Genomic DNA, 22,514 nt, shown 5'->3' with positions numbered 1-22,514 from the left:
CCTAAGGTTTAATTCTTTCTGTGAGAAAACATGGGCTGCAAACTCTTATGGTTAGTAAAAATATCAACATACACTCCATAGAGATAGTGCCTCCAGATTCTAAGTGCAAACACCACGGCTGCTAACTCCAAGTCATGAGTGGGGTAAATGTGCTTATGCACCTTTAACTGCCTAGATGCATAAGCTATCACCTTACCATACTGTATTAATACACAACCAAGTCCCACACAGGATGCATCACAATAAACCACAAAATCATCTACACCCTCGAGAAAGATCAAAACAGGAGCAGTAGTCAGCTTGTCCTTCAACTTCTCAAAACTATTTTCACACAAGTCAGACCACACAAACTTTATCTTTTTCTAAGTCAGTTTAGTAAGCGGAGCAGCTATGGAAGAAAAACTCTCTACGAACCTTCTATAATACCCTGCCAAACCTAAGAAGCTCTGAATATCGGTTGGAGTCGTGGGTCTGGGATATTTTCTCACTGCTTCAACTTTCTGGGGATCCACTCTTTCCCCATCACTGGACACAATCTGCCCCAAAAAGGCAATAGCATCTAACCAGAATTCACACTTAGAAAATTTGGCATACAGTTGATGATCCTTAAGGGTCTGAATAATAATTCAAAGGTGATTGTCGTGATCCTCTTTACTCTTAGAATAGATCAGAATATCATCAATAAATATAATGATGAACAAGTCAAGAAACTGATAGAACACTCTATTCATAAGATCCATGAAGGCTGCAGGGGTGTTGTCAACCTGAAGGACATGACTAGAAATTCATAGTGACCATATCGGGTTCGGAAGGCTGTCTTGGGAATGTCTGAATCCCTAACTTTCAACTAATGATAACCCAAACGAAGATCTATTTTTGAAAAATACTTGGCACCCTGAAGATGGTCAGAAAGGTCGTCAATCCTAGGAAGAGGATATTTATTTTTAATTGTGACTTTATTTAACTGACGGTAATCTATTCACATACGAAGGGACCCATCCTTCTTTCGCACGAAGAGCAGGGGTGCACCCCATGGGGAAACACTAAGATGAATAAAACCTTTGTCTAGGAGGTCTACAAGCTGTTCCTTAACTTCTTTAGTTCCACGGGAGCCATTCTATATGGTGGAATAGAAATAGGACGAGTGTCTGGCAACACATCAATGCCAAAATCTATCTCCCTATCAGGGGTTATCCCTGGGAGATCTTTGGGAAAGACTTTTGGGAATTCATTCACTACAGGGATTGACTGCAGAGGAAGATTTTCAACTTTTAAATATTCTACTCGGATTAGATAGTACATACAGCCTCTGGAGATAAGCTTTCAGGCTCTAAGATAAGAGATAAAGTGACCTCTAGATTCCACAGAACTCCCTGTCCATACAATTGGTGTCTCATTCGGGAAAGAAAAAGTGACCTTTTGGGTTCTGCAATCAAGGGTGGCATAACACGAATGGAGCTAGTCCATCCCAATGATGGCATCAAAATCTATCATATCAAGTTCTATAAGGTTTTCCACAGTTTCCCTACTATGAATAGACATGACATAATTTCTATACACCCTTCTGGCAACAACATAATCAGCTACAGGAGTAGAAACAGAGAAGGGTTCTACAATAACTTCGGGCTCAAACCCAAAACCAATAGACACATAAGGGGTTACATAAGATAAAGTAGACCCAGGATCAAGTAATACATAAACATCATAGGAAAAGATTCGTAACATACCGGTGACAACATCTGGTGAAGCTTCCGCCTCCTGGCGGTTAGTCAAAGAATATAACTGATTGTGACCGCTCCCGACAGTTAAAAGGGCACCCTTAGGAAGAGGAGTGTGGAGGCGGCTTGGGACTTTGCCCCTACCCCCTCCCCACAGAAGGACAATCTCTCTGAAGGTGACCCACTTAGCCACAAGTATAGCAGTTTCTCCCCTCAAACCAGCACTTCCCTAGATGATTCCTTCCGTAAACCTTGTACCACAGATAATTATGACACTGCTGGGCCACACTGCCCTGAGATTATGTACCTAGAGCTTTGGATCTATGAGGAGTCTGAAAACTCTAAGTTTGTCTGTCTGTCGGTGGTTTGGGTACTTGGGCACTGGCTGCTGACTGTGCATTATTCCAAAACTTATTCTTCTTCGACCACTTATTACCCCAGTTACCACTCTGCAGCTGACTCTAGTGATGGTCCACAGATTTAGCTCCCTTAGCCTATCTGTCTTTCTCTCTAGATTTAGTAATTTTTTTCTTCTTCTCTTCCATCTGCTGCATATGAATGGTCAGTCGAGCAGAATCTAACTCCTTATTCAACATAGCCCCCTGGCACTCAAGTACCAGGTTATCAATAAGGCCAGATGTAAATTTCCTCATCCAGGCTCTCATATTACTAGTCAACTCTTGTTCATAGCAGGCTAGCTTATTAAACTTCAAAGTGTACTCCTGGACACTCATACTGCCCTGCTTCAGATTCATAAACTCTTCCTCTTTGGTCTCCCTCAACTCTAGAGGAAAGAATCGATTAAGGTAAGTTTCCACAAATTCACCCCAAACTGTGGGCTCAGCACTCTCACCTTTTGCATCTTCCCAATCGGCATACCACTGATTCGCAATGTCCTTGAGCTGATAGGTTTCTACTTCCACCCCTTCAACCTCATCCACATGCATCACCTTAAAGATCTTTTCTATCTCATCCATGAACTCCTATGGATTTTTATCCACCTTGGTGCTAGTGAATTTAGGTGGGTTCATCTTCATGAAATGTTCGACTCTAGTAGCCTCATATGTAATAGATGCAGACCCAACATCTTTCGATCGTTGAACCTGGTTAGCTACCAACTATGTTAGCATATGAATAGACCGTCTAAATTCTGCATTCGAAATATCTCCCTGAGTAGTTGGGGGAAGGTTGACATTAGTTCACGGAGCCTGAGGTGGACTGGTCGAGACTGGAGGGACTCCCGAAGTAGGGACAAATTTTAGAGTGTGAGCCCTGTTATGGATCTGCATCCCATAAGTGGGACGGGCCTCATCTTCCTGAGCATTCTGGTCGATGATATGACGTGGAGGCATAACTGTGTTTTTGAAACAAAAGTGATCATTGATTAGGGGACATTTCAGACTCTGAAGCAAAAACTAAATCACAAAGAAGGGAAATATTTCCTAAAATCCTAGCAGCCTCCTGCTTATAAGTATGGTGCACTACACACCCATAAATAGGACTCTACCCGACGTGATTTCAGAGACACCATAGGACCATGAACTGTGCTTTGATACAAAGTTTGTCACAACCCGAACCAGGGCCAGGCCGTGATGAGCATTTCAAACCATGAAGGCCTGAAACACCCCTATCTGTCTGGTAATCATGCACCTAATTCATGTGATCAAAGTAATGCGAAAGAAACATAATAATTTGGAAACATGGTCATAAATATGAAAAGAAACAATAACGGGGAAATAAGGTTTCTCCCAACATCAATAAACCTCTAAACAACTGTCTGCAAAAATCTTTAACAAATGACTGAGTCAAGTAACTGTATATAAACTGGGACAAGGCCCCAGTAGACCCCAATACTAAATATAAGCTAAAAGGACTGCAGGACATAAGACCTTCCAAAACATAGAAGGCTCACCACTTGTCTCTGCAACTCTATCTGAATGATCTACTAATTCTCTTAACCCTTAGACTGGGCCTCTGAGCCTAAGAGGTTGGAGAGGAGAGGGGATCAGTACAAAAGTATTGGCACGTAGAGATATCAAAACAAAACATAATATTTTTACAAAATATAGTTGAGATCCATGATAAAGCAATTTCAAATCAAATCATTTGAAAACACATGGGCATAACGCAATAGTTTCTCAACAACAATGAAATGCAACTGAGCTTGGTGGAATACCCTACATAATTTACACCAACTATCTAACCTCGATTGCCGCAGAGATTAGAGTATAAGTGAGGGAGATACAAACAAGACCACAAAGCATGGTGTGTCTACCCAATGGTAGTGCCCAAGATCACTTAGCCCGGGCTCCTACCTATAGTCCCAATTTGGGAATGACATAAAGTCAAGTACACAAGATCACTTAGCCTGGTACCAAATTTCCGTGTCGGCAAACACATTTTCCAGCGATGAGCCTTTACACTCAAATAACTTGAAAGTCATCAATATCACTTCCACATATGCATTATCATGTAAAAACCAAGGTTCTTCATTATTTACAAGTGGTGAACAATATTTATTTCAAATTCATGCTTTCTTTTGTTGGTCACAATATGCTATGGGTTATCAAGACATTATCATGGGAATTTAAAAGCAATTTATCATTCATATTTATCAAACTTCCATGGAAAATCTCAAATCACATATGCATGGTTTCAACCATTGAAGTATATAGGCAAACAATTCCCATGACATAAAGAAAAATGACTTAGAAATCATATTGAAAGCAAGTTATTAGCATTTGATTGAAACCCCCCACTTGAAAGCATGCATGTTCATAAAAACTACACCCATTAGATTTTAGGATAACCCCACGTGCTTTGATTACTATAAATATTTGATGCTTCTCAAAGCCTACATTGAGAGGATTCTAAATATGCAGTTTGTTCCTAAAACCCCCTATTGAATCTCAAGTTGCTTGAGTTTTTATTTTTAAACCCTAAAGAATATTTGAGCACTTTTGATGAATGAAGGTGTATTTTGGGGTCCTTGGAACTAAATTTCATGTTTTAGGGCTAAGTAAGGGTGGAAAAGGACCATTTTGTCCCTAAAAATGGAGTGTTTAAGTCACTTGAATTCTTTACATAGGCGCCGCCCATCCCATTGCCTATGTTTACATAGGCACCGCCTAGGCTATTGCCTATGCTTTCTAGTGGCCATGGGCGATTGGTTAGGCAATGCATATAACTTTGAAAGGCCATAACTTCTTGCTCGGGTGTTGCATTTTAGCAAAATTGGTATTGTTGGAAAGCTAACTCGAAGACCTATCATTTGACACATAGTAGGATCTCTAATTCAACATATATAGAGAGTTATGGTCAATGGAAGCTGACACACTTTACCACATCCACTTAAACTTAGTCGATCAAAATAGTTTTAACTAGTCCTTGAGTTGAAGGACCTCTATGGTGTAAATTAAAGCTTGAATGGATTCACATGCTACACAAATAATTAACATGCCGTATTGGCATAGGATTTTATGGGTTCGAGGTTTATCAACACGTCGGAATCATGGTCTCTATTGTAGCCCAAAATGCGGGGCGTTACATACAAATAAATTAATATATTGCTTAATATTAAATGATGGGTTGACCATTGCTGAAATGCCTCACCAAAAAAGTGGTCCAAATCATTGAAAATTGTTACATTCAGCAACCAAGCTCCAATTCGATGCATCTTTAGTGAGTTCCATGATAGAATTACATTGCCGTAATAGTCCGGTTTAAAAAGAACTATTTGACTTCTTTGACTATTGAACTTTCATTAGATTTTGACCTTTAATTCTTTAAAACTCTTCTACTTTCCCCCATTTCCTCTTTTCTTCACTCTATCACATCTCTCTATTTTAATAAACTCATTCATACACTCATAGTCCCATCAAATTTCTGAACCACTAACACACACGCACAAGGAAGTTGGAGTCCATAAGTCATTCATCTTTTTCATCGAGTTTTCAACAAATTTTGAAGGTCAGATATCAATTTGCACTTTAAATTACTTTTTAGTTTAATCAATTATGTAGTTCGGGTTAATATATTATGATATTTGATGATGGTATCTTGGATTACCTATTTTATTGGCGATGTGCCAATTTGTTTGATAATGTTTTTTCTTGGAAATTTCTATGCTTTTTTGCTAACTATTGTTGATCCTATTTCTATTTTTATGTGCAAATATACCTTGTATGAATCACTTGTCCAAGAAAAAATCTATATCTCCCCCTCCCACATGAAAACCTGCTAAGGGAATCACAATCTGAGTAGGAAAACTACCTAAAATATACAAGAATAAGAGGATTGATGAGCAAAAGTCTAAATCTCTAGTAGTTGAGAAACAGGGCTCAGTGAAAAACTCAAACTATAAAAGAAGTAATCTTGGTATCTTTGAGGAGTGGGACACTACACCTATTCATGAGTCTCTTTACACTCTTGAGGTTTCTCCAACAAAGGAAAAAAATGTCAAGGAACCTTTTAATACTGCAACAAAGCCACCCACAAACCCTTATGGAGGCGACCATGTGCGCAACTATCTCAAGCTCTCCATTAATTCTCAAATATTGAGGAGTAATGACTAAGTTTGAATTACTTTGATGAAAAGTGCCCTTGATATTTATCGACATTAAGATATCATCATTATTAGTTATTCACTAAGCCCTTAAAACCATACATTGAGAATTATGTTAGGGATTTTTGTATATCTTATAGAAGGATTTTGCTTGTAAAGAGAAAAAGAGGATCCCAAGAGATGAGGGTGTTATTAGAGTGAGAGTGGTGAATGTTCTATGTGATGAAATGATAATTGGTGAGGTGTTTGGGCATAAGAAAATTAATATTCATTAATTTACTTCTAGATTTAAGGACCATGTGGTTGATGTGCGGGCTTGGTTAGCTTTTTTGCTAGGTAATAATATTCCTTTATGGCTTATATTGGGGATTCAAAGTAAAATGGCTAACATTCAAGTGGAGGCTAGATATTGGTTAAGCATTACGCTCCCAAAATTAGTCTATTCTTGTGAGTCTTAGGGAATTACTTGTAGGCTCATCATTGTAAAAGAGGAGTTGAATTTAGGTTCTCTTATCGTCCAAATATTGCTTACAAGGATAATAAAAGTAGACATCCCTCATATTTACTTGCTTGATTAGGTGCTCAAAAGAGCTAATGGGTGAAATTATTGTAGTTTTATTGAAAGATTGACTTGAATTACTTTAAAACTAGCCTATCCTTTGATCAATAACTAGAAGTCATGCCAAATCGGCATTAATCGATACACTTTACCTTTAGGAAGACATGATCCCAAGACCCTTCTCTAATCTTAATCTTTAATCAAAAAGTGGTATACCCGTGCATTATTAGTTGATAAGATATTCTCCAAATCTGTTTCCCCTATATTATTTTACATGTCTTGTTTATTATAATTCCAGGTAAACTTTTAGTAACTAGGACACCCATAAGATTTGAATCCTATAATTCTCTCCTTGTGGATTCGACCCCAACTCTAGTTGGGTTGTTTGACAATGGGCGCCTTACCCCTTAATCATGGGAGTGAGTTGAGCATTATCAAAATAGCCCCATTGTCAGGGAGTGAAATATACATTTCACTTGTGCAGTGTGATTTTTACATGGGAATACCCGAAGTGATATCATTTGCTTTATTTGTTTTTTTAATTCTTGTTTTAGGTGATCCAATTGTTAACAGAAAAATGAGTGATAGCGCAAGAAACATGCCCCTCTAGATGATGAGGGCCCACTAAATGAAGCGGGAAAATAAGCAAAATCCACATCCTACCAACTAATGAGAATTGTGTCTTCCATGTGACTAGCATCATGCTTCATATGTTGCAAATGAAAGGATTGTACGGAGGTCAAGCCTTTGAGGACCCAAATGTCCATTTGAAAAATTTTGTGGAAGTGTGTGCACCATTCAATATAGCTCACATTACTTAAGATTCTATTTGGCTTTGCCTTTTCCCATTATTATTAATAGGCAAGGTGATTTTATAGTTGTGCTCACTTCCACCTGGATCAATTACATCTTGGGATGAGCTTACTAAAGTGTTTCTTAATAGATATTTCCCGCCATCAAAAATTCTTCAAAAGAAGGATGAGATTGTCAATTTTTATAAAATGAATGGAGAAGCTTTATTTGAAGCTTAGGAGAGTTTTAACGGTAACCTTTCTCAATGCCCAAATCATGAAGTCCTAGATAAAATGCTTCTCGAGATCCTCTATCGTTCCCTTGATCTATTAAAAAAATGGTGGTAGATAATGTAGTGGGTGGTTCCTTAGTAAATTTGCACCACCATATGGCCTTTTTATTAATTAGAGAAGTGTCAAAACAAAATTAAGGTTGGCATACCCGAGAAACCAAAGCTCCAAAGATTCCCTCTACTACTTCCATGGTTAATAATGAACAACGAAAGTGAAAGAAGAAAAGGAGGAGAACATAGAAAAAATAATGACCCAACTCGAACTCTTGATGAAGCATGTTATGGGTGTACCCGCAAAAGCGGTTAATGTCGTAGCTCAAAATCTTATGAATATGATGAAGAGGCAAAGAAGTTGGATGAGGAAATCCGTTATTTGGCTAACTACTCAGGGGGTTCCCGCCCTGCCTATCAAAGTCAGTGGTAATCATGGTTGGATGAAATGCAAGAGGGATAGAGATTGGATAGATCAAGAATGTGACTATGACCATTATATTCTTTCTCATTATTAGGCCAAAGATAAAGAGTCAAATATCATCGACCCCAAAAAATTTCAAGATCGAGGATTTTTTGGCAAGGATCTTGAGTAGAGTGAAGGGTACAAAAAAAATGGTCCGCAAATTGAAGGGTGATTTTTCCAAACTCTCTAAAATAGTGGTGTCTCACTCCGTCTCTATTAAGCAATTAGAGACCCAAGTTGGGAAAATCTCCACATAATAAAATTCTAGGCCTAGAGGTGGACTCCCTAGTGACATGATTGCTAATCCAAAGAATGATGCCTAAGTTCTAGAAATTGTCACAAGGAGTAGGAAGGTACTTGATGATCCCTATAGAGGAGAATTATGTGAGAATTTACTCAAGGGTAAAGCAAATAAAGTGATGCCCTAAAGAAAAGAAGCAAATTATGATAAAGAGATCGAGAAAAGTGATGAGGAAGTGGTAGAAGATAGGAAGCCATAAGGTGATGTAGGGCCAACCATCCAAGTTCCTCCCTCATTCCTTCAATGATTGAATAAAAAAGAGAACGTTACAAATTGAGGAAATTCATGGCAAAACTTAGTAATCTATCGATAAATATCTCATTTCTTGAAGCTATCTAAGAGATCCCGGGATAAACTAAGTTGAAGAAAAAGTTGATGTCCAAGAAGAAACTTGTTGAAGGTGATACTATTGAGTTCACTTATGGGTATAGAGCTATCCTGGATAGCAAGGTTGCGGAAAAGAAAGATAACCCTGGAGTATTCACTGTTCCTTTCACAATTACGATACATGAATTTGTAAAAGCTTTATGTGACCTTGGTGCAAGCATCAACTTAATGACTTTTGTCATAGACAATAAACTTGGTTTGGATACGCTGATGCCAACCTCTATGAGACTCTTTATGGAAGACTGGTCTATCCAGTGGGTATGTTGTTTGACGTCCCTGTGAAAGTGGACAAGTTCATTCTCCCAGTAGATTTTGTGGTATTGTATTATGAAATGGACCAAGAGGTTCCTATCATTCTTGGTCATCCTTTCTTGTCTACCGGGAGAGCCATTATCGATCTAGAGCTGGGGGAGATGAAATTTAGAGTGCAAGAGGATGAGGTCTCTTTCAAAATTTGCAAGTCAAAGAAGCAAACTGCGGAGTTGCAAGTAATATCCATTATGGATATTGAAAATGAGAAGATTAATGAAGAGGAGTTCAAAACCGACCTTTAGAATGAAAGAAGTAAGACGTCATGCCACAAAGATAACTAAGGCGCTAAGTGGGAGGAACCCCACAAATGCCACGAGAGTGGCTCGTATTCATTTTTGTTTTATTTTTGTAGGGTAGATATTATCTTTTTCATATGAATAACCCATGCATTTGTGGAACTATGGAGTGTATTGGATAAGCTGAACAAGGGAGAAATGTGTCAAAATTGAGCAAAATACTGAATAGGGGAAAATAGGGGAGCAGAATTATTCTCAGTTACTGTGATCGCAGTCCCCAAGCACGATCGTGGTCACTCGGGTGTCTGTGATTGCAGTCCTTTGACCGCCGTCATAGCCACTTCTACCATTTAGCCCATAGTTTCCCAAATTTCCCTCACGCTCCCTTTCAAGATTGTACTCTATAATTTGCACTAACTTTTGGCCAAGTTTTTAAGCTCTCAAATAGCATCCTTACATCCCTCCTACATCACAAATCTTGTAAGTTTCATGAATCTATGCTTTTATTTATAAGAATAAGCCCTATAATGCATAATTAAGAGAGGGACTAAAGTTTTGATTGTTATACTTTCCATGTTGTCTTACTTGATATTGTTGAGATATTGGTTGCTTGAACAAGGTGTGCATATAAGTGGGAAGTCTTGAGTACCTCAGGATGTTTGGAAAATCTATACAAATGAGATGTGAACACTAAGTGTTTGATTATTTGCCCAATCGAACTTTCACTAATTATGTTTGTTTTCTAAAGGGCACATTCATCCACCTTTTAGCATTGTTCAAATGATCTTCATATGCAATCATATTGTCAAAAATGTTATTAGCCTAAAATTAGAAGAAATCTAAGCATGTAGAGCTGACAATGGAACCACCCTCAGGCATTGCGACCGCGGCCATAGACCGTGATTATGAAAATGCAAACGCGGTCCTAACTCGCGATAACTAAGGGGAGTTTTATGCTATGCCATAAATCCTACATTTATAATTTTTAGTCAAGCAAATCCAATCACCTAGTTCAATGAACTCTAGTGATCAATATAGCACAGTTTTCATGATTAAAATGTCATCGAAAAATATAATTTGTGCTTAATGCTTTCAGGACAACATCATGGATAAGTATGATCACATTTGATTTATGGAACCCGGGTGCCACACTCATTACTATAGGGATCTTTCGAGGTGAAATATGCTACCAAAGAGAGCAATTTTCTTGGAAAATATACTGGAGAAACTATCGACACTTCATGACAAACTTGAAGCCATAGGGTGGTGGTGCTTCACCTCGGATCCATACATTACAAATGAGCAATGGGTCAGTGAATTTTATGCAAACATTGGTGAAGTCTCATTTTTGGACTCACTTAATGTGACTCTCAAGATTTGAGGAAAGTCGATGAAAGTTGGGGGCTAAACAAATCAATGATATTTTCAAGCATACTAACATGAGTGAATTCAAAGAAAAGGGTTGTAAATTAAGGAGTTGGTTAGCACATTCTATGCCTATGAAACGAAGTCTCGTCGACCAAGACTAAAAGTAATATTTCCATGAACGACTTTACTTTCGAGGCTCGTATATGGTTGTACATCATCAATAGCCAAGTTTCTCCTAGCACCCACATAATAGTAGTCCATAAATTGTATGCTAGTATGGTTTCATATATTATAGAAGGCATCTCTCTAAATGTTGGTCAACTCATAGTTAATGAGATAGATAATTTCAAGGACTAAGATGGTACGCATCCATTCTTCCCCTCCTTGATTACAAAGCTTTGCAAAAGAGTGGGGGTGGAAGAGTATTCTAGTGATACATGGGTGCATATTAATGTCCCTATTTACCACTTGAGGGTTAGAGATGAGGGCACATCCGGCATAATGCAAGAAAAGAAAGATCGACTTGGAAAAGCTGGCATGTAGTGATCTTGAGTTTCACAGTCCAACCACCACGGGACATCTTGAGAAGATTGGAATAAATATTGCAACCATCAAATATCTTATGTATAGTTTACCCTAAGGACCGGGAGGGCATTCCACCACTCATCATTTTTATGTTTTATGTACCGATTATAAGAAGTACAAGAAGGACCAAAAGAAGCAAGAAACTACCACTGATAAGTTTGAAAAGGCCTACTCCTTTTTGGTGGAGTCACATCAAGACCTCTATATCACATATGAAAAAATGGTTACAAGAGAGGAGAAGAGGGACAATTCTTTATCAGGATATGGAAGGGCGTGGAGGGGCTATGGATGGTTCTAAGGCCTCGATATAGACTTTCTTCTTCTTAGGAAAACAATGACGATGAGGCCCCAACCGAGTGGTCTAATCTTGAGGAAGAGGGTGGTGATGTAGAGTCCAATAATGATAGCATCCCTTGATGCAGTTTTAGGGAGCACCCTTATCTCTTTTACCCTTGATTATTTATGTAGTGGGGCACTGCTATCTTTTTAATTGAATGTTTCTCCTTATTCATTTGATTTGGGCCTGTATTATTGATATTTTGTATAATTTTCTTCTCTTTTGGATAATTCTTATCTTTATTTTTATTTGGGTTGTAATAATCGGTGCCCACATTTGCATGGATTAGTTATTTTGTTCTGGGTTTGTTACTTTATTTTAGTTCCGTTATGATTGGTTTCTAACCATGGGTGCAGGGGAAGTCTAAGTACCCATGGCATCGAGGCCATAGAATGCAAGGAAAGTCTGAGTGCCTGTAGCATTGATAATCTGGGATTGTATTACTATTCATTGGTGAAGTCTGAGTAACCATATGGTTGGTTTCCTATACTATGATTTGCAATGTGAGAATAACTTGGGTGGTTTCCATGATTAGAAAATTATGTGTGGTCTGAATACAAAAGCAAACAACCCCCTCCGTCCAAAAGTTTTGGAAAATTCAAATGCATAGACGTGAACAACTTTATGATGAAATTTTTCCCTGTTTCTATGACTCTGAAAGTTGACTTTGGAAAAATAGTGAATACTCCATCTTTTTCTCTAGAGGGTAGAACAATTGAACCCCCATACAATATTCACATGCCATGTGTGAGGTTAATTGTCTTCATCTCATGTGTACTTTTACAATCTAGAACTTGCCCAATTAGTCTTTCAAAGATAAATATTGATTGTGCTTGGTTGGTAAAATAATCATAGGCCATCTTGTGATTTTGGAAGTTCACTCTAGACTAAAAAGCCTACTCATGCATAATTATCCTTAGTACCCACTTTGAGCCTTTGGACCTTTCTTTGGCAAACTCATTACAACCCATTCCTATCTTTTTTATCTCTCTCGAACCAAATCCTCCTTGAACTTAAAAATGTAACTTGAGGCTAAAAGCCAAAGTTGGGAGTGGTAAAGGTTGATGGAAGAAAGTGTAAGGCCAAAAAGTTGTTAGTGACATGCCTCATGAGCTTGAACCGCAAAAATAAATAAATTGAAAATGAATTAGTCCATCAAAGGAATGAAGTTCGCTTAAGTTTCAAGAAAAAAGAAATGAAAGAAAAGTGGTGCACAAAGGAAGCTATTAGTAGGTATGGGAAAAGAAAGAACTTAAAGAAGAGTGGCTCTTAGCCAAAAAGGAGGACTAAAAAAGTTTGATATGAATGTTCAAGTAGGGGTGTAGCCATGTTATTCCCAAATGATATCCTACCCCAACTCTAAACCTACTTTATAGGCATAAAAATCCCTTTATGATTCCCAACCAAGTGTGGTCATTATAGTGGTGATTGAAAATATGAGAAATCCTATGGCATGGTACTTGTTAACATAGAGAATTTCTTGAGAAAGTGAGTGTTTTCACATAAAATTCCTTGTTGCATGCTTGGTAACTAGGTGTGTGAAGTTTTCATTTCTTGTGAGGAGGCATATGAACTAATTGGTGTGGGTGATTTTGTCATCTTCCACACAATGAGATAAATGGAAGTATTACATTATTGTAACCAACATGTGAGTCATTTCTAGAGTGTTAGTGGTTGTTACATTATTTCTCCCCAAAGTCTATTGCATCTTTTGCTATCTCAACTTATGACAAGGGGGGTCGTTAAAAGCCTATTTTCCTATGTGTGAAAGATTTTGGTGGTAGCAATCAAGTTTGAGTCATCATGATCATTGAGTGATAGAATAAGGGCATACATATGAGTTGTCTCATAATAAGGGGTAGTGTAGCTTGAGGACAACCAGGGTCTTAAGTTGAGGTGTTGATGAGGGGTGATTTTTCTAATCATTCTCACTAAACATTTGTGCACATTACCTTGTTTTAAATAAATGAATAAGATATATTGGTGATAAAATGCAATAATATATACTCTTTGCGGGCATAAAGTTGAGGAGATTGAAGTGGATTGGAGCTGAAAATAATAAAAAAGGAGAAAAGAAGAGTGCACCTGAAGACCTGGACTACATCAGCCTCAGTTGCCATAATCGTTGTCCTTAATACACGGTCACGATTAGTCAAGACGGTCAACATAATGCGATCACAGCACACAACCGTTGTTGCATAGACACAGTCACGAATAGTTACGCGCAATCATAATTCAACGAGAATATGCTAAGGGGAAGATCTATAAAAGTACATAAAACAATCCCAAGCCATATATAATTGAAACCCCTTTCTTCTTTGGGTATTTCTTACCTCATAACTATTTTTTATTTGAAAAAAGGAAACCCTAATTAGGAAAGTGTGTGACTACTCTTAGAGGCTTAATTTATTAGTAGTTTTGTGAAGAATGGATGTTTTGGAAAATCCCCATGGTATATTTCTCTTTATATTCTTCATGAGTAGCTAAGTAATTTAGTCTTGGGATTATGTTGAACTAAAGTGTAATTGTGTGTGGGTGTTGTTATGTTTGTATGATTTTTAGTTGTTGAGCATGGACTCCACCATTGCTTGAGCTTACAAGTTGGAATTTGATGGGTGAAAAACCCAAATATATAAATGGGTTTGATGGGTGAAAACCCCAAACTCTATAAATCCTATGTCATCCTTGAAAGTGGGATTAAGGTGAACTTGAGGTAACCCATAACATCCTTGAAAGAGTGTTATAGGGGGACAAAGTAATGGTAGACAATTAAGTCTATGGTCTACTACCTTTTGGAATCTTAGAAATAAGTGTGATTTGAGTGTAAGCCATGTCAAAAGCATGATACCAATATTTGTAGGGGGTGCGGATTAGGCGCGGTAACTTTACTAGGAAATAAATAGTTATTAAGTAATAAGTATTTATTTTTAAGTAGATTATTTCTTGTATATTATTGGTTGGTTTAATTTTCATTTTTATCTTCTTGACTTAAGATGTTTTATTAATTCATATTCTAAGTTGGATATTATCGTAATTAAATTATCTAATGTTTTAGGATCTTTGTTAGTACTATATAATCTTTTGTATTCTAGGTATAAACTGTATAGTTTAGTTTTGATATCTTTTAATGATTTATTCTTTTCGTAAGATGTATTCATTAATTTGTGTAGTTTATTATTTTATCCTATTGAAATTTAAGCAATTTCTGTGTAGTATTTTATTCTAACTTTGCTATATTCAATGCGTAGGTTTATGTTCTTTATCTGATTAACTAGTATTTGTTGTTCATGTATAGGTAATTTTCCATCTGTATTAAATAATTTTTCGTATGTATTAAATAAATCATTATCTGTATCTTCTTTTTCTAAGGTTAATTTTATTTTAAGTAATTTTTCTTCTAGTTGTCTTTTTTCTAATTCAAGTTGATTTCTGTAATTAACTTCTTCATATATCCAATCTTGCCTTTCTCTAATTTTTTTTATATATTCTAACATTTATTTATTTAGAATAGTATCCATCTGATTCTAAGTAATTTTGATGTTCATAATATATGTGTAAGTTTTCTATACTGTTTAATAAGTCTTCGTCTTCATAATCTTGTAATTTTTCCCATATTATTTTCTTTATGTCTATAATTTGTATATTTCTAAGTATATATAAAACAAGTATTTTAATATCATCTGTCATTTAAGTTCGATTAAATGCTTTTTCATAATATTTTCTAGTTGTTTGTTTTAGTCTAAGTAATTCTTGCATATTTTCATTAAGGAATTCTATATATTTTATATCGTTAGTTTTCATGTATTTGTCTAAATTTGTTTTCATTTGTTTTTCTACTAATTGTATTTTCATATCTTTTTTCCAAAATTCTAGATATATGTGATTTATCATAGTTGATGTGTAGGTAAGTATTTATAAGAGTAATTTATCATGGTAAGTATTTGTAAGTGTAGTTAGGTAGGCATGGTATGTAATTTATTCTAGCTACATAATCTTTACCGAATATTTTTTCTAATATGATTTTCCTTATATCTATTATTCCTATATCCTTAATCACATACAAAATAAGTATTTTAAATTTATCTACCATTACATCAGATAAATAATTATTCATTTTCATAAAATTGCTATTTTCAAAATATTCCCTTCAATCATATACATAACAAAATATGGTCATCTTAGATTACTATATTCTAGATTATTCTTAAATAACATGCTCTTTGGTCACCATTAGCATGGTAATATAGATACTTTTCCCTTAAACAGCGCCTCTACTCTGGTTACTCCCCACCACGGCTTTTGCCTCATTGGTTTCACCTTTAGGATGACATAGTTCTTAGGGATTTTTCTCCTTTTCCACTTTGCTAATAAACTTCTTAACATATTATTTTTCGAATAATTCTACTATAAAGTAACTTTGATGAATTAGAAAAAGAACTACAAATGCTAAAAGATCTGTATGAAAAAAGACAGAAAGAAAAAGAAGAAAAAGATAAAGAACAAGAATTATTAAATGAGATAAATCAATTTAAAGAAAAATTAGAAATAGACAATAAAGAAATATAAACCAAGGAATTAGAAATTAATACAAAAGATGTTGAAGAAATAGATAATTATGATTCGTAAGATAGTGAAACATATATAGAAATCTTAACAAATACAAAAAATTTAGGAATCAGTGGAAAACAAGAAGTAATTAATGAAGAAAACATAAAAAATATAAACACGGAAATAAACACTATTGATAAAAAAGAAGATGAAAATATAATACCTAGAACATCAGAAATAAGAAAACTTACATATTATAAGAATAAGTTTAAAAGATATAATCTAAAGAATGAATATGACAAATGGACACCAAAACAAATAGTTAATAAAAATTATAACCTTTTAGACTTAGATTGTGTAATAGACACAGAAAAAAACAATACAATTATGGATATGATATATGACAAAACAATTATTAGATAATAATATAAATGTAATAGATGCACCAGAATATATAGAAAGAACACTAATAGGAATAGTAAAATTATGGTTTTTAAATCTAACTGAAAATAGTAAAACTGTATTAAGAACTGACAAACCCACAGAAGGAACATTATCAACAACCACAACTAAACTAACACCTATAGAATTATTTAAAAAATATGAAACAGCTATAAAAGACGAATTTAGTAGCATGACAACAACAGAAGAAGAACAACATGAAGAGAAAGATACAAATAGGAATTTAATGTTAAAATTAGCAATATGTAATATGTGCTACATAGATGAATATACTTGCACATTTAAAGAATATTATTATAAAGGAGCATATAATACAGAAGAAACTAAAGAAATAAGGAAATTATATTTTAATAAATTACCTGAACCATTTAGTTCAAAAATAATAAAAAGTTGGGATGAAGCAAAAATAGTAGATACTCTAGGAGCACGAATAAATTTTTTACAACAATGGTATAGAAACCTATGTGAAAAATATAGATAAGAAATAAAAATGGAAAAAACATTAATAAGAAATTTAGCATGTTGCAAAGATAAAATAGCACCTCAATTTGGATGCGAAGAAAGATATTATAAGAAAAGAAAAAGGCATAAGAAATATAAGAAATACAAAAAATCAAAATATAAGTATAAGAAACCAAGAAAAAGATATTATGTAAAAAATTATAAACATAAAAGACCATATAGGAAAAAGAAATCTATAAAGAATGTACTTGTTATAATTGCGAAAAATTAGGACATTTAGCTAGAGATTGTAAATTACCTAAAAACCCAAAAAATAAACAAATATCAGAAATAAAAATAGAAAATACAGAATATATGCAGATAGATTATATAGATTACGAATTAGAAAGTGAAGACAGTATATATGAAATTTCAGAGAATGAGATAATGAAATAGATATTGAATTAGACGAATTAAATGACTGAAGAAGATATACAAATAAACTAAATGACTGAAGAAGATATAAAACTAATAATAAAAGAAGAATATTTAAATGACGAAGGAATAAATCAAAAAAAATATTTAATAATAATGGATTTGATGAAATAAAAGGAAAAGAGTTAGACTTAAGTGTAGAAAAATATTTAAAATACCAACAATAAAAAATATATTTACTAGGAAAAAGGAAGAATATTATGTAGTAAGTTAAAAGGAACATGTAATAGACTACAATATGCAAAAGGTAAAGCTAGTATACTACTAGTAACAAAAAGGTTAATTAATAAAGAAATAAATGATATAAAAAGTAGAGGAGACCCGATAAAATATGTACACCTTGGAGGTACAGAGATATTAATAAAAGCATGTTGTAGAGAAGGAATAGATATACCCATAGAATTATATTTAGCTGATGATAGGATTATAAGACCTATAGAAAAAAGCATAATACCTGTGATTAAAGGAAATTTAATATACCAAAAATTTAAATTTATAATAAGTGCAAATTATTCAGTAGCAATAATAGATAAAAATATAGATAAATCATCAGTATTATATTGGAAAATATCAGGAATAGAACTAACCCCATGAAGTAAAATATTTACAGCAAGATGTAAAAATTTATATGTATTAACAACAAAATATAAAATAACGGGAAAAAATAAAATTAATAAAATACAAATAGAAAGTCCTTTTGAACAATTTGTAAAAACAATTGATAATAATGATTATAGTTACAGAAATATAGACATAGAAGAAGATTTAGAAATAATAAATGATAGAATAAGTACAACAAAAAGAATAGCTTATGAAAAACCAGAATCATCAAATTCATCAAAAAGAACAAGTTATGAAACAAGTTCAATAGTTAATTTAAATCAATATTACATAACAGGAACAATAAATGAAAAAAGAATATTTAATACTCTTAAATACAGGACAAGAAGAAAATTATATAGCAAAATATCTAGTAAAAAATGAGGAAATAAAGTCTGATAATAATATATGCCCAGATATACCAAGAAACTTAATAAACACTACAAATATAGCAGAAAAAGAAATAATAATAGGAGTTAGAAAAATGAAAATAGAATTTGAAATAAAGGAAGAATTGCAAAAAGCAGACATAATATTAGGAATTAAATGGCTAGAACAAGTAAAACCATACAATATAGAACATACACAATTATCTATAACATATAATAGGGAAAGATTATTTCTAAGAAGAGCTCTAACATGATATGAAAATATATGTATTAATGAAGATAGTAGTAGAAGGATATTATAGTAGATATTATACGCCTATGATAGATACAGGAGCAGAAGCTAATTTATGTAGATATAATTGTTTACCAGAAAGTAAATGGGATAAATTAAAAACACCAATAATAGTTAGAGGATTTAATAACGAAGGAAGCTTAATTACTCATAAAGCTAAGAATGTAAAAACACAAGTATGGGATAAAATATTAATAATACAAGAAATCTATAATTATGAGCTAACATCAAAAGATATACTCTTAGGAATGTCGTTTTTAGATAAATTATACCCACATATAATAACTAGAACAGATTGGTGGTTTACAACACCATGTAAACAGAAAGTAAGAGCAAAAAGAGTTATTAATAGAATAAGAAAGAAAACCGATTGGATAAAAGGAAGTGAAAAAATTACACAAAAATTAGAAAATATAAAAAAATACTAAAGATACAATAGAAATGGTCGTATTTTCAATAAATAAAAAGGAAATAACTATATTTTTAATAAATAAGATAGAAATAATTAAGGAAAAAATTAGAACAATAATATAGTGAAGATCCATTAAAAGGATGGGAAAAACATAAAACCACTATAAAAATTGAATTAATAGATAAAAATAGCATAATAACCTAGAAACCATTAACATATAATTTTGATGATTTAAAAGAATTTAAAATACATATAGAAGAATTATTAGAAAAACAATATATACAAAAAAGTAATAATAAACATAATAGCCCAGTATTTATAATAAATAAACATAGTGAATAAAAAAGAGGAAAAAGTAGGATGGTTATTGATTATAGAAATTTAAATGCAAAAACAATGTTTTATAATTACCCAATACCAAATAAGATATTAAAAATAAGACAAATACAAGGATATAATTATTTTAGAAGAAGAATCTAAGGAATTAACCGCATTTACGGTACCACAAGGATTTTATGAATGGAATGTACTACCATTTGGATATAAAAATGTACCAGGTAGATATCAACATTTTATGGATAGTTATTTTAAACAACTACCTAATTGTATAGTATACATAGATGATACTATTATATACAAAAACTAAAGAAGAACATTTAAAATTATTAGAACAGTTTGCAGATATAATAGAAAAATCAGGAATAAGTTTAAGTGAGAAGAAAGCAGATATTATGAAAAATCAGATAGAATTTTTGGAAATACAAATAGATAAAAGTGGAGTCAAAACGTAACAACATATAGTACAAAAAATAATAAATTCAAAAGAAGAATTAGATACAAAAAAGAAATTACAATCATTTTTAGGATTAGTAAACCAAGTAAGAGAATATATTCCAAAATTAGCAGAAAACTTAAAACCATTACAGAAAAAAAATTTAAAAAAGATGTAGAATATAACTATAATAAAGGAGATAAAAAAACAAGTTCAGAAAACAAAAATACTTTGTAAAGAATTACCAAAATTACAATTTCCAGATGAAAATAGACAATTTATATGTATAGTAGAAGCAGATGCTAGTGAATGTAGTTATGAAGGAGTACTTAAATATAGATATGAAGGAGAAAAATTAGAACACCATTGTAGATACTACTCAGGTACATTTAATGAAACAGGAATAAAATGGGAAATAAATAGAAAAGAATTATGTTCATTATATAAATGTTTATTAGCATTTGAGCCATATATTGTATATAACACGTTTATTGTACGAATAGATAATACACAGGTATGTTGGTGGTTAACAAAGAAACTACAAAATTCAGTTACAACAAAAGAGATTCGGAGACAAGTCTTGAATATATTTAATTTTACATTTAAAATTGAAGTAATTAGTTCTAACAAAAATGTTATTGCAGACTACATATCAAGACAAAGATACACAGACTAATATAATAGAAGATGATGCTTTAGAAAAGATATTCAAAACCCTAACTACGCTTTCAATGAAAGTGGACAGTATGGGTAATGAAATAGAAAAGCTAAAGACTAATGAAGATAAACTAAAGTCTATAGTTACAAATCAGATAACTCAGCAGTGCGTAGAGCTATGTCGATCGGAAGACATTAAAATCTAGAGCTAGAAGGAGATGTTGGGGCATTCCTTAAAACCCATAAATTTACCAATCTACTTTTGCAGGTACAAGCAAAGGAGTTAGGAAAAATACAAATATGAACCTAAACAAGCTATTTGATAAACCATATATTCCAAATACATCAAAAGATCCCATGTTTATACCCCCACAACTTACCACATACCGAGATAGTTTAAACCAAGACAAAAAGACCTACAACTACACAGCCCAAACATATATAGAAAATATCTACAATGTACAAACTTTTTAAATACTAACCCCAGAGCTATAAACATCCAAGAACCAGATACAAACTATATAACCCAAAGATTGACCGGATACAATAAGCTAATTATTTTACCTAAAACCAAACCAAGTCTAGTTAAAACTTGTTATGAATATGGACTACTCAGTACTGTATATACCTCTGAAGGAAATGAGATATCCACTATACCGGAAATATATGAAGCATTTAGCATTTTTAAAAGAATAACCAAAGGTACCCTATTTTTTATAAAAATTTACACGGCACCAGCAGAAATATTATATGATGAAGTTAAAAAATCCATACAAGTTGTAAAGATAGGAATGACATGAGATATGATTATACCACAAGATATTATTCCACAACAAGAAATACCTAGAATTGAGATACCAAAATTTTATGCGAATAAGAGGATTATTGGACTATCTACAATTTTGCAAGAGCTAGCAAACACATACCGCAACCAAAATCCCATATAGAGTTATTATTCAAGAAATCATGTACTAATATGTTCAAATTCAAAAGAATTACAAGAAACAGATATGGAAACTATTAGGCAATGGATTATGACGTTGCTCAAACCAGAGACGGAACCTATCGCCAGAGTTATCAGAGAAAAATTTATTTCAGAAGAATTATTAACTAGATATTGCAAGACAATTGGACATAAATATATAGATCATAAATGTTCAAAATGTAATGGAGGAGATAATGATATCCCAGAAGTTCAGCTAGAATAGAAGAAAAATTAACCAAGAAGATAAGAACGCCAGCTGGAAGATACAAGATAAGAAGCAATAATGGAGATATGGAAAAGCAGCAGATACGACAAAGAGAAGATATCAACGGAGTAATAATATAAGACAAGCTATTAAATTGTGAAAACGACATGTAAACTTTCACAATTTGCTTTACGTAAATTATTGGAATCTTTTGTATAAGTTTTTGACTATTATTAGTCTAGGAATTAATAACTTTTTTCTTATTAGAAGACTTTTGTAAAGTAAAGTAGATTAGGTAGATAATTTTTTAAAAGACTTTTTAGAAATGTGTAAAAATAGGAATACTCT

At 33.4% G+C, this 22,514-nt stretch overlaps 1 non-coding gene across 1 annotated transcript; it reads right to left on the bottom strand.

Annotated features, from left to right (window-relative positions):
* Positions 1–7,810: 7,810 nt before the first annotated feature.
* Positions 7,811–7,916, bottom strand: LOC124889876. Its single transcript, XR_007048789.1, has one exon. It is a non-coding gene; the product is annotated as a small nucleolar RNA R71 (small nucleolar RNA).
* Positions 7,917–22,514: the final 14,598 nt, after the last annotated feature.

This window comes from Capsicum annuum, chromosome 12, assembly GCF_002878395.1.
Source record: "Capsicum annuum cultivar UCD-10X-F1 chromosome 12, UCD10Xv1.1, whole genome shotgun sequence".
In the NCBI taxonomy this organism is placed as follows: Eukaryota; Viridiplantae; Streptophyta; class Magnoliopsida; order Solanales; family Solanaceae; genus Capsicum; species Capsicum annuum.
This window is presented reverse-complemented; position numbering and strand designations above follow the sequence as displayed.